This window comes from Babylonia areolata, chromosome 19 (assembly GCF_041734735.1).
Source record: "Babylonia areolata isolate BAREFJ2019XMU chromosome 19, ASM4173473v1, whole genome shotgun sequence".
Lineage (NCBI taxonomy): Eukaryota > Metazoa > Mollusca > Gastropoda > Neogastropoda > Buccinidae > Babylonia > Babylonia areolata.
In genome coordinates, this window is record NC_134894.1 from 37,399,499 (window position 1) to 37,412,221 (window position 12,723).

The following is a 12,723-nucleotide window of genomic DNA, read 5'->3' on the forward strand; positions in this document are numbered from 1 at the left end:
CTTACGAACTAAATGATCCCGTGCTGCCTTCGTTAATTCACCTTTGCAGTCGGTATAATACCGATTTCATTCTTTATGAAATGTCAGGACTGGTAAGAAACTGTAAAACAGTCATAAAAGCAAATTTGCGTTTTCTACCAATTTAGTATAATATAATAGATGAAATTAAAATTTTGTTTCCTTTTGACCCAAAAAAGTTCTCTTATTTTCTGTACGGCATCTGTCATCTGCCGCAGTGACCTACTAACGGAGGTACAGGACAGCATCAGCGCGGCAGCAGTCAGCCACAAGTACTGTCCGCGCTAAACGCTTTCCTCTGGCGACCCCTTATACCGCGCTTGCGTAACTCTGGCTTGCTCATGCAAGTTTATATCAGCGTGATCAGTATGATTTATTCTATTTTATCGTGAAAAGAACAGTTTTGTTGTAGACATTTTAACCATTTTTGTATCTGCCCTGGACTACCACCTCCCTAACATTACTGAAGGCATTGTATTCAAGACTGTTTCGGTCACACAGTCAGTCAGTTTCACACATGACGTACGATACCTGACAATGTACACTTCATGCCACCCAGTTAACTACCTAACTGTCATCACGTCAGAACGACATTGTCAGCCAGCGGTTGAGGTCACACACTGGTCATATGAGTAGACTCGTTTTACACAGAGCAAGTACAGTTGGTGAGCTCGATCGACGACGCATGTTACATCTACCTGACTGGTAACACCATTTACCCCCGTCCACTTCAGGGTTTTCCTACAAATGTGTGGTTAGTTTTTTGTCCAGCTTTCGTTTGCCGTCGGAAAACTACTGCTTTCAAGTGTGAGTATCTCTTTGACCAATACTTGCCCCACTAGTTGTAGTACTAGCGGTGGTGGTAGAATCGACATGCTATGAAGGCGATACACATTGCTTCGTGACTGATTTTTCGGCTTTCTTTCTTACTTCCCAGTACCCTCCCTATGTTCTTCATCTTTTTAATTTCCGTTTTGGCAAAGTAAAGGTTTCCATATCTTTTTGGCCTTGATGTTGTTTTTTGTCAATCAGCTTTTCTGCGCCCGTGTGTAAACAGTTCACGTGGAGAGGATTACCGCGGAAGGGGCTGGTTGGGGGTGGGGGTGGGGGCGCCCAAAACACTGACATGTGTGCAAACCGGGTTACACAAAGCGTCAGTGTAGCCGAGAATGCTGCTGCTGTTTGCAGCCTCAGTTAGTCTCGTGAATTTGCAGGTAAAAATTTGAGAAACGTGTCACAACTGATGTGATTTTCCGGTGAAGGAAGCGAAAAGTTTCAGGTCACAGTAACAGGTCACCGTAGGTTTTAGACGTTCAGTCGAACGTTTGAGAGCGTGTTCTACAGTTAAAGTGAAACCGCGGGGTGGGTTGGGTTGTTATCTTTCTGAAGGCCTCCGAGCAGCGTGTTGGATTTTTATCAGTGGCAGGTCAGTCATTTGCTTCTTTTTTTTTTCTTTTTTTTTTCCATTGTTTTACGTCGTGTAGCTTACATATCAGTTAGTTCCGGCACGCTTTGGTATCTCCTTGAAAGTGACAATGAAACTATTGTGTCCTCAGTTGTCACTAGCGGCTGTGTTCAGTTTCACTGCTCACGAACATTTTGACAGTAGCAGTAGTAGTGGAAGTGGTAGCTGTAGTAGTTCTAGTACATGTAGTTCAAGCAGTAGCAGTAATAGAAGTAGTGGTGGTGGTAGATTCTCTACTCCTGTGCTGGTTGTGTTGTTCAGTCGAAAATCGGCTTGGCACCGAACGATTGGTGGAAGTGATAGCTCCCGAAGGTTGTGTGAAGGTGTGGGTGTGTGTGACTGCGAGTTTGTGAACCTGCCACTGTGTGTGTCTGTGTGTGTGTGATGGGTGTTCGTTCCTCTTATCTTCGTCCCCCTCCCCTCTCTCTCTCTCTCCTCTCTCCTCTCTCTCTCTCTACCGATCGCTCGCTGAAGCCCGGTAAATGATGTAAGGAGAGTAAAAGGCTTGGCGGAACGGAAAGAAGCAGAGATGTCTGTGCTGTGCGGATAATCAGCAACTGAGGACATACTGACACTGCATGCAAAAGGAAAAGGATGCTGAACGGCTTGTTTGTGTCGTAGAGAGAAGGGAAACAGACTTAAGAGACGCACAGAGAGTGAGAGAGAGAGAGAGAAAGAGAGGTAGCGTTGTGGCCATCGCTATCGAAGCGCCGTTCGACTGATGCTCAGTGTTGACACAAGATGGAGGTCGTTCCAATGTACGGGGGAGAGTGTTGTTGATGTTATTGATGATCGTGCGGATTTATTCCTCATGGTGGTGGAAGTAGTGGTGGTGGTGGTGGTGATAGTGGTGAGTGGTGGTGAGGCCGCCGCGGGGAGAGAAGAGGAGAGAGACGAACAAAGAGAGACAGCAGCAAGACAGCAGCAGGAGGAGGAGATAGGAAGGTCAGTTGTTGGGCGGGGGAAGGGCAGCAGTTCGTTTTTCATGTGTTGTGGGTGTGTGGTGTGGTGTGCGGGTGTGGTGATGGCCTGCCTGCCTTCCTTTGTGGTTTATTTTCATCTCTCTCGACGGACAGATCTATGCGGATCCGCCGGCCTCTTATATGAGTCCCATGTTTCTCAGTTGTCCATTAGTATTATCTGTCTGTCTGACAGCCGTTTGTTTGTCTGTCTGTCTCACTCTTTTTTCTCTCTCCGGCGTCCCTGAGTCTCTCTCCACTCTCGAGCTATTACTGAGTTCAGTGTAATTTTAAAGCACTCAGCTTACAGAGCAAATTTATTCGGCCGGAAAGTGATTAGTGGGCGCCATATATATATATATATATATATATATATATATATATATATATATATATATATATATATATATATATATATTGATATATATATATATATATATATATATGTGTGTGTGTGTGTGTGTGTGTGTGTACACATATCACATATACATATCTTACCCCACCCCTTTCTCTCTTACAAGGTCTCTCTCTCTCTCTCTCTCTCTCTCTCTCTCTCTCTCTCTCTCTCTCTCTCTCTCCGTCTTTCACTTACTCATTTATCTCTCTCGGTCACTCTTTCAAAAAAAAGTTTAAAGAAAAAGAAAATATATAGCGCGCTTATGCTATCTATTATCCTCGAAGATAAAGAATTTTGTCTTGTCTTCTCCGTCTCTCTCTCTCTCTCCCTCTCTCTCTATCTCTGAACGACTGAGGAAGAGAAGGAGACAGAGACATCAGTGACAGAGGACGCATGGAGAGACACTAATTAAGATGAAAGACAGACGGAGGAGGAGGAGGAGGGGGAGCTTTTGCTTCCCGTGAATAGAAGTGGGGTGTGTGTGGGGGGGGTGGGGGGTGGGGGGGTGTCGGGTGGGAGAAGGGGGGAAGGGGCGGAGATGCGAGGGCCGGCTGAGAAGACTGAGATTCAGCCGTGAGAGAGACTGAGATTGATTGGGGAAGACATGAGGAGAGAGGCACTGAGGCTGTGTGTGTGTGTGTGTGTGTGTGTGTGCGTGTGTGTGGGTGTGGGTGTGTGTATGGGTGGGTAGGTGGGTGGGTGTGAAAGATTTCCTTCATTTAAAAAAAGAATTTTAAAAGATGTATATGTTTACTTTGTTAAGTTTTTAAGGTCATGTGATTTAGCCGGAGGACCGTTGTTTTAATGTGTGGAAATATGCAAACAAAAACATAAACAAAGCAAATACATGTTCATGTTTGAAAACTGAGTACAAACATACACTGATATATTTATGCAATAAAATCTACGTCAGCCATAGTGCACAAACTTTTTCCAACTACATCATGGGAAACATCCGGCATTAGTGCGTGCCAGGAAACCTATGTGTATGCAAGTCTTCACACACACACACACTCACACACACTCACACTCACACACACACACACACACATTCACACACACGCACACACATACATACACACAGACACACACATAGACACACACACATCCACACTCACGACACACACATCCACACTCACGACACACACAGACACACACACTATAGACCGACCACACACACACACACACACACACACACACACACACACACACACACACACCAAACACACAAACACACACACACAATACACACTACGGACCACACACACACACACAGACCATACACACTACACATACACTGCAGATACAGCACACATATGGCACACGATGCACGGTGTAAAGATGACACACATTCACTACACACTACACACACACACACACACACACATGCAAATGGTGTGTGTCCATAGAGATCGATGATGACCATCGTTGTCATCCAGCTGGGGGATGGGGGGAGGGTGGTGGTGGGGTGGGGGGGGAGGATGCTCATGAATCTATCTGTGAATGCGCAGATGGCTGAATAGTCCAATCTGCGCACGGAATGTTCGCTGACAGTTGGGGCAGACAAAGACAGGCATACCATTGTCAGGGAGCTTGTTTGCCCGTGACTTTCTGGCCTGCCTCTTCTCAACAGCTGCAGCAGTCCTGTTGGCCTCGCACAACTTGGCGCCTTTGTGCACAGCAGCACGCCATTTGTCACGGTCTCTTCCCTTGTTGCAGCTCGCCATAGAAAAGCCTTTTGGGCAGCCGATGGTCTGGCATGCGCGCCACGTGTCCAGCCCAGCGAAGCTGGGACTTCATCAGGATGGTGAAGATGCTGGGAAGGGTGGCTTTTGCGAGCACCTCTGTGTCTGGGGTCTTGTCTTGCCACTTGATGTTCAGTAGCTTCCTGAGGCATGTTGTGTGGAAGTGGTTCAGCTTCTTGGCATGTCGTTGGTACACTGTCCAAGTTTCGCAGGCGTACAGTAGTGTGGGGAGAACTACTGCTCTGTAGACCTTTAGCTTGGTCTCAAGACTAATGCCTCTTCTGTTCCAGACATTTGCACTGAGTCTACCAAAAGTTGCGCTTGCTCTTGCAATCCTGACGTTCACTTCATCGTCGATGGTCGCATTTCGTGACAGTGTGCTGCCAAGGTATGTGAACCGCTCCACCGCACTGAGTCTCTGACCGTTGACTGTGATGTTGGGCTCAACGTAGGGTTTCCCTGGGGCTGGCTGATGGAGAACTTCAGTTTTCCTCGTGCTGATGGTAAGGCCGAAGTTCCTGCTGGCAGTGGCAAACTTGTCAACGCTGAGTTGCATGTCAGCTTCAGATCCAGCGTTGAGGGCACAATCATCAGCAAACAAAAAGTCTCTGATGATGTCTGTCATGACCTTCGTTTTTGCTTGAAGCCTTCTGAGGTTAAACAACTTACCATCTGTTCGGTACTTAAGGCCGATTCCAACATCGCCATCTCTGAAGGCATCAGTAAGCATTGCAGAGAACATGAGGCTGAACAGCGTTGGAGCCAGGACGCAGCCTTGCTTGACACCATTTGTGACAGCAAAAGGAGCAGATGTTTCCCCTTTGTCCTGGACTCGAGCCTGCATGCCTTCATGGAACTGGCTGACCAAGGAAATAAATTTCCGAGGGCATCCGTACTTGGCCATGATCTTCCACAGTCCCTCTCTACTCACGGTGTCGAAGGCCTTAGTGAGGTCGACATAGGTGGAGAACAGATCAGCATTTTGCTCCTGACATTTCTCTTGCAGCTGCCTTGCAGCAAACACCATGTCGGTGGTTCCGCGCTCTTTCCGGAATCCACATTGGCTCTCAGGCAAATGACCTTGGTCAAGGTGTGCTGTGAGGCGGTTTAGTAGGATCCTGGCAAGTATCTTGCCTGCGATGGAGAGCAAGGAAATGCCTCGATGGTTATCACAGGCTTGCCGGTTCCCCTTTCGCTTGTACAAGTGAATGATAGATGCATCTTTGAAATCCTGGGGGATCGTCTCTTCTTTCCACATGAGTGAGTACAGCTGATGGAGCTTCTCAGTCAGCACAGTGCCTCCATCCTTGTAGACCTCTGCTGGTATGGAGTCTGAGCCAGGTGCTTTGCCACTAGATAGCAGACGAATTGCTTTCTGGGTCTCAAGAGGTGTTAGCGGATCGTCCAGTGCTTCGTTGATGGGAACTTGTGGGAGACGGTCTATGGCTTCATCATTTATGGAGGAAGGGCGATTTAAGACACTGTTGAAGTGCTCAGCCCAGCGTTCGAGAATTTTCTCCTTCTCGGTGATCAAGGTATTCCCATCTGCACTGAGGAGGGGGGATGATCCTGAGGATGTGGGGCCGTAGACTTCTTTTAAGGCATCATAGAACCTCTTCATATCGTGCCTGTCAGCATATCCCTGGATCTCATCAGCTTTGTCACTCAGCCACTTATCCTGCATCTGGCGTAACTTTTGCTGAACAGTCCTGCGGATGGCATCGTACACATCCTTTTTTGATGTGGACTTTGGGTTGCTCAGGTAGGCTTGATGCAGACGGCGTTTCTCATCCAGAAGCTGCTTGATTTCATCACAGTTTTCATCAAACCAGTCTTTGTGCTTTCTGGACATGGGTCCCAGGGTCTCTGAAGCTGTACTATAGATCAGCTCACGCAGGGTCTTCCAGTCAGACTCCACATTCTGGTTGTCCAGAGAGGCGGATTCCAGACGATCTTCCAGCAGCTCCACAAAGGACTGTTTGATGGTGATGTTTTTCAGCTTAGCGATGTTGAGCCGTTTTGGAGCCTTCTGGCCTTGGGGGCGTCTCTTGGGCTGGATTCGAATATTCAGCTTCGAGACTACAAGGCGATGGTCTGTCCAACACTCGGCGCCGCACATGGTCTTTGTTACACGTACATCTTGCCTATCCCTTTTCCTGACGATGACATAATCGATGAGATGCCAATGCTTTGAGCGAGGGTGCATCCATGACGTCCTGTTACGGGTAGGGAGGCAGAAAACTGTGTTGGTTATCAGCAGTTCGTGCTCTGCACAGGTCTGAAGCAAAAGCAATCCACAGCACAGTGGAGCTAGATGGCCGTCGGTGGCTCTCCTGAGCCAACGCCCTTTTATGGATCTCCATAAGGGTGTCTAGCCACCCGCCTCACCAGTCCCGGAAGGGAGCGGTGGGAGTGCCGGTTTAGTCGCCGGCAACCCGACCCTGAACAGGTTGTACTGGATTACAGGTTACCAGTAGCAGATCTAATGACCTGACCTGACACAAACAATATAATCCGCTATCAGAGGTCTGAACGAGTTCAGGGGAAGAACCTACGAGGTCTGAACTGGTGTCACTATCTTCCATCCCAGTACTTATTTAGATAAGTTACCCCTCACCCCCACCACCTTCCAGCGTTACCTACTGCCCCCCCCCCCCCCCCCCCCCCCCCCCCCCCGCACCAACCTCCCACCCCCTCGTTACTGTCCACGTGCCCGGTTTACTGAACTGTGACACTTCTCACCACCTTTATGTACTGGATGCGTCACTGTTTGTGCGTGACTGACTGCTTTTGACTGATTTGATGGGTTGGTGCCTGGCTTCCTGGTTCAGTGAGCTGGTTGACTTTCAATTATGGTGTGCACATTAAAATGCGTGTGATGTGTGTGTGCGCACACGCGCGCGTGCACGTGTGTGTGTGTGTGTGTGTGTGTGTGTGTGTGTGTGTGTGTGTGTGTGTGTGTGTTTGCTTGATATTTTAGTTTCGGAAATTTTAAACTTGGGTCTGTTCTATTAATATTATGTTGTGACGAAGAGAGAGCAATTCCATTTATCACCATATTTTATCTTTAACCATACGTCATAGATGCTGATTATGTTTGTTTTTAGATGGTGCTTATTTTTAAATTTTTCAAACTGTAAGTCTTACATCATACTGACTGTGCTTATTTTTCATATTTTTCACCATGTATTATTAGTTTGTTCTTACTTTGTTTAGGAATGCCACACACACACACACACACACACACACACACACACACACACACACACACACACACACACATATATATATATATATATATATGTGTGTGTGTGTGTGTGTGTGTGTGTGTGTGTGTCTACTACGACTGTGCACATTTTATTTTTCATCATGTATTATTGATTTATTCTTCTTCATTTTAATCCCAGGGTGTGCCTAGTTTCTAGTATAGGACAAGAAGTCTTCATTCATTCATTCATTCATTTATTATTATTATTGGTAGTAGTAGTGGTGGTGGTGGTGATTGTGGTGGTAGTAGTACTGGCAGTGGTAGTATCATTGTTGTTGTTATTATTCTTACTGTTGTTGTTATCATCATCATCATTATTATTATTATTACTATTATTGATATTGTTATTGTTGTTGCCATTATTTATGTATTTGATTATTTGATTATTCATCTATGTTATGAACTCTCCTCCATTTATTTGATGCAGCTGAGACTGTGTGCTTCTGAGCGTATGCAAATCAGCTGAATAGCTTATGATGTATACATGTCTATATTTGTACGATATAGAATTTAAATGTGTGCCACTACACCAAGCATCTCCTTTTAAGGACAATAAATTGTCTTGTGATCTTGTGACATACATGCACAGTCACAGACACAAACACACACACACACACACACACACACACACACACACACACACACACACACACGCGCACACACATGCATACACACACATTCACACTCACGACATACACAGACACACACACTACACACGCACACACACACACACACACACACACACACACACACACACACACACACACACACACACACACACCAAAAAAAACAACAAAAACACACACACACATCGCGCGCGCACACACACACACACACACACACACACACACACACACACACACATACACACACACGCACACACACACACTGTTTCTATCTTTTTCTCTGTCTCTGTCTCCCTCTCTCTTGGTTTACTACAGGGATGTGTCATGAGCCCTACTTTATTTTGTATATTTTTCACCAATCAGATTGCTGAACGTATGTCTGTTTTAGGTAGACATGGAGTGAATATTGTAGCGCATTAGCAGATACAGACAAGACACATTCAAATGCTAGGTTGACAGGCCTGAACTAAATAGGTTATTACGCTTAGTGAGCATAACAACCGCACAGAATAAAGGAAAGAGACATGACTGAAGTGAGAGAAAGAGAGTGGACATAAAGACAATAGAAGAACACACATTTTCCCATATGAGAGAGAGAGAGAGAGAGAGAGAGAGAGAGAGAGAGAGAGAGAGAGAGAGAGAGAACTCGGAATTCAGAACTCAGAACTCGAAACTTTTTTTTTATTCCAGTATAAATATTTTTTGCATGACCTCTCCAATCTGTCCTTGCTAATCCACATCCACTACAAATATAAAGGAAGAAGAAAAGAAAAGAAAAATACGTACAGGAGATGCATCTTAGAGAAAAAAAACAACAACACACACACACACACACAGAGTGTGGAGAGAGAGAGAGAGAGAAAAAATCATCAGTGCAGAACTACTAAAGAGGAGAGAGAGAGAGAGACAGACAGACAGACAGGCCGAGTGGCAGTAACTCTGTGAAGGAAAGAGAGTAGTGGCGTGGGACAATATTTTTGGAGGGGGTGTGGTGTGGGGGCTGAGGGAGGGAAGGGGGCGAGAGGAGGTGGGGGGGAAGTGGGAGGATTTGTGTCCAGTGAGGCTTGCTTACATGACTGCTACTACTACTACTACTGCTACGTCCTCTCTCCCTTCTCACCCTCTCTCCCTCCCTACTCCTCCAGGTCTCTGAGTAAGCCTGTTGTGTAACTGGTAATACTGGCCACTACCACATGTTGTTATAATTACTATTGGGGCAGACTCGAGCGACTGGATGGAAATGGTTGTTGTGTCCTTAACGTAAGCTAGTGTTGTGCTTTAAAGCTGACACTTAGTTCTTAGCTGAAGCGAAACCTCGAAAGAGAACCTATGTATTCATAGACTGGAACGTGGAGCCAGTATTTCGTGATTGATTTTTTTTTTATTTTTTTTTTTTTTTGTGATTGGGTCTTTCTTCATCAACGGCATAGGTTCCTGTTGGTACATATAGGGACGCCGAAACTGGATTTTGTTTGTTTGTTTGTTTTTGCTTGTTTTGTGATTGGGTTTTTCTTCATCAACGGCATAGGTTCCTACTAGTACCCATGGGGACGCCGAAGCTGGGTTTTTTTGTTTGTTTGTTTGTTTTTTTCCAGTAATGAATAGTATTCCCACCTGGAAATTCTGTGCTAGATATTTCCTCTTTTCTATCGCCAGCGCCCTATGTCTCTGACTTTTTCCAGTAATTCTTTCTGTCGTCTTCTTTTCTGATGTTCTGCCTTGCTGGTCCATTGACCTATAATTCCCCCAGTTGTTGTTAGACAATCCGGGTGTGTTTGAATGTCACTTTCGATCACCAGTAATTGTTCATATTGTGCCGTTTGTCGTTATTCTACTAGCTTTTATTTATGTAATTTAGAAATACATAAGACCGAATAAGGTTTAAAAACTGTTTCCTTAAATAATTATGTGTCCAAAGTTGAATTTGTTGTTGCAAATCTACAGTTATTGTTTTATGAAACTGGTATTGTGTCAGATAATTAATTTACACCCACACACCCATTTTGAGGACCACGTGCATGCACCAAGTTTGGACATTCATTGTTAATAATTAACAACAAGCGAGATGCCCGGGCTGATGTCACTGGATGTAGGATGCAGCTGCTGGGTTTTTTTTTTTATTTTTTTTTTATTTATTGCACAGTCATTACTCTCCTCACCTCACCTACGTCTGTTGCCCCGCCTGATACACGGGCCGCCAACAAGTGTATTTCATAGCCATCCCGGTCCTGTGTCCGTCGCTCCAGTTGTCCCCAGCTGCGGCCTGTCCTCTTCATGTCTGCCTCCAGGTCGTGGCACGATGGGGTTTTTTTCTTGGACGTCCTCTTTTCCTTTTCTCTTGCTTGCAGATTTTAGGCTTGCCTTGTAGTGCTGGATGGAGGCTTTCGGAGTGTGTGGCCGATCCATCTCCAGCGTTCTTTGGATGATCTCTTCTTCTGCAGGCCGCTGTCTTGTTCGTTCCCGTACTTCGTGTCTTTTTCTGTCCAGCGAATCTAAAGCATCCTTCTGAAGGCAGTGTTAATGAAAGTTTAGATTCTCTTCATGGCAATGACAATGGTTCTTCCAGGTCTCTGCTCCATGGAGCAGGTCAGGTTGAAGATCCTGATATTGGTGTTGATTGTGAGATCTCTGGATTCCCCTGACATTTTTCGGTCGTTGGCCCTTGCCTTGCCAGTGCGGAATCCAGTATCAGCATCTGTTTCGCCATGCTTGTCAATTATGCTGCCGATAAGAGGTATGTGAAGCTCTCCACCTCTTCTATCTCCTCGCCCTTCCAGCCTGATGGGTGTTGTGTTCGCTGCATTGGCCTCAGAGATATTGCTCTTCCCTCTGTGGGTGTCGATGTGTCCTGCATCTGATGTTGGACGTGGGAAAGAAGGGTTAGATCGTCGGATAGATCAAGGTCGTCCAGCTTTGTTAAAAGTGTCCACCGGATGCTGTTTCTCGCTTTTGAAGCGAAATGGCATTGCTCATTACTGGTCTTGACCATATTCCCCCCCCCCGCCCCCCTTCCCCGACCCTTCCACAACCTTTCCCCCTTCCCTGACTCCCTCCGACCCTATACCCCTGCTGTGCTGTCGTGGTATTGATTGTGTGTGTGTGTGTGTGTGTGTGTGTGTGTGTGCGTGTGTGTGTGTGCGTGTGTGTGTGTGTGGTGTGTGTGTGTTGTGTGTGTTAGTAATGGGCGTGTACCACACTGCACAGGAGTGTCCAGGGCCCGTTCATGTCTCAGGCCTTCTCCTCCGTCCTTGCACCTTCAGCCCAGGGCTGGGTAGCAATCATGAGCGATGGATCTGCGCTAACCAGCGCGGCTACGTTTGCTCAGCGGCGTGAAGATTGTTTTTTTTTTTAGGGTCTGCTTACTCGGCTTATTCCATAGACTTAAGAAAAATCTTGACACAAAGCAAACATTCTGTTCCGAGCTGAGTTGCTTTCGAAACAAAAGCACTCCTGTCTTCAAAGTTTAATTTATTTGAATTTGTTGTGGTTTTTTTTAATATTTTTTTTTTATTGTTTGTCTTCTACGTGTATTATTACATTTTATTTTATATTTCAGTTGTGTTTTTTGGCGTTTTGTCCATTTCAGTGTTGAATTATTTCTCTGGAGCATTTTTTGGCCCTCAACGTCTGACCAGAGCGCTCGGTCAGCGCGTTGGTCGAGCATCTACTTCTCTTTATATATATATATATATATATATATATATATATATATATATCAGGTCAGGTCATTAGATCTGCTACTGGTAACCTTATGTCAGGTCAGGTCATTAGATCTGCTACTGGTAACCTGTAATCCAGTACAACCTGTTCAGGGTCGGGTTGCCGGCGACTAAACCGGCACTCCCACCGCTCCCTTCCGGGACTGGTGAGGCGGGTGGCTAGACACCCTTATGGAGATCCATAAAAGGGCGTTGGCTCAGGAGAGCCACCGACGGCCATCTAGCTCCACTGTGCTGTGTGCATGCCACAGGCAGTTGGCCCCCGGGGTGTGTCTACCCATGCATGCTTAGTCTGGATCCGGCAGAATCTGCGGAAGAAACCTATCGGTTCAACGGAGAGGAAGGCGGTTACAGCAACGCACTGTGGAGTGCAGAGAGCAAGATGAGACACCGAAAGGATATCTTGGTCATCCACTGCATCCGTGCTCATCCTCCAGTCGTCTCGACTTAGTCTTGCCACTGGAAATTGGTGGACCCGGACGAGAGAGTGAGGTTGACGTTGCGCAACTCCTCTTCACTTTAAACA

At 46.1% G+C, this 12,723-nt stretch overlaps 1 protein-coding gene across 5 annotated transcripts in view; it reads left to right on the forward strand.

Moving 5' to 3' along the window:
- The first annotated feature begins 424 nt into the window (after positions 1 to 424).
- LOC143293670 (GPI-N-acetylgalactosamine transferase PGAP4-like) overlaps positions 425 to 12,723 on the forward strand; it is a 28,044-nt gene continuing 15,745 nt past the window's right edge. The window contains exons 1-2 of one of the 5 annotated variants that reach the window (XM_076604810.1): positions 425 to 825; positions 1,976 to 2,428. The gene's annotated coding sequence lies outside the window, so the exon portion shown is untranslated. Of the gene's footprint in view, positions 826 to 1,148; positions 1,445 to 1,472; positions 2,429 to 12,723 lie in introns of those variants that run through there. The other 4 variants (XM_076604811.1, XM_076604812.1, XM_076604813.1 and 1 more) reach the window with 4 other exon arrangements.